Genomic DNA, 1,319 nt, shown 5'->3' on the forward strand with positions numbered 1-1,319 from the left:
GCTGGGAGCCCAGGGCCTGGGCACAGAGTGTCCCAGCTTAGGGCCCTTGGAGCCCAGAAATGTGCCTTCCTCGCCACCCCAGCCCTGCCCCTTCAATGCCCTCCTTTTGGGTTAACGCCACAGTGGCACCCTCAGCTGCTCCGGCAGGGAGGAGGCGCAGGAGGCAGTAGGCGCAGGAGGCAGTGGGCGCACACGGGGCCCTCGGCAGCCAGCCTTCACCCCCAGCCCAGCCGGGGTTCAGACCCCGGCCCTGCCACGTACGTGGGCTGAGACCCTGGCCAGGTGCCTGGAGGCCTCAGCACTTGAGTTCCCTCATTCGTCCCGTGGAGACAGTCATAAGTGAGAGGCTGCTGTGAGGACTGACGGCGACCTTGACTGGGAGGCATGTAGCGGGGTGCTGCGTGTGCTCCATGCACACAAGCCCAGGGCCGCTGATGGAACCGCAGCCTGTCTGGGTCAGACTCGGAACGGCCCGCCGTGGCCTAGAGATGCCCAGAGAGCATCTGGTCCCTCCCCCTGTCCTCAGGTGCCCAGGACCTGACTTAGCCCTGGGAGATTGGTCTCCCCCAGGCAGCACCAGGACCCTGCCTGGAGCCGTCTGTTTGCACCCGGCGGGGCAGAGGCTGGCAGGCAGTGGAAGAAACCGTGTTCTGCGCTCCGCCTCGTGGGATCTAGGGGTGAGACCGTCTTGGTTCTACTTCCAGCTCTGGCCCTTCCTAACAGTGGACGAGCTACTCAGTATTTCAGTGCCTCAGTTTCCTCATTTGCAAAATGGGTCTAATCATAGTTCCTATGGGTCATCATAAAGATTCAGTGAGATCTGGCATGAGCTTAGCCCAGTGCCTGGCACGTGGTGACAATTAGCAATTATTGTTTCCACGCCATCAACACAGAGCAGGAGATACAGACCCAGGAAAGGAATAGTGCATAATAGAAATGAAATATGTTAAACGGGGATAAACAATAAATACACACAAGTGGAGGGAGAGATGGAGGCCGTGGTGCGAGGCCCAAGGCAGGGCCATGGCTGGCAAATGGACCCAGCCAGCCACAGAAAGACGGTCAATACAAATGATAGTAGCAATAACAGCGTTTCCCAAAGAGTGAGCACTAAGTGTGCGCTAGGCACTGTGCTAACATGCGATGTATAAAATATCTCATTTTCTTCCCATAGCAACCCTGGGAGGCAGGGCTGGGCTGGGCGAGGCAGCAAGAGGCCAGGTGCACGTCTAAGGAGGCCTCACGCTCCAGCCGTGCACGTGCGGGGTTGGCACCTGAGAGCGAGCAGCTCCTGAACTGCGGTGCCCTGGCCACCCGGC

Source organism: Propithecus coquereli, unplaced genomic scaffold (assembly GCF_000956105.1).
Source record: "Propithecus coquereli isolate 6110/MARCELLA unplaced genomic scaffold, Pcoq_1.0 Scaffold566, whole genome shotgun sequence".
In the NCBI taxonomy this organism is placed as follows: domain Eukaryota; kingdom Metazoa; phylum Chordata; class Mammalia; order Primates; family Indriidae; genus Propithecus; species Propithecus coquereli.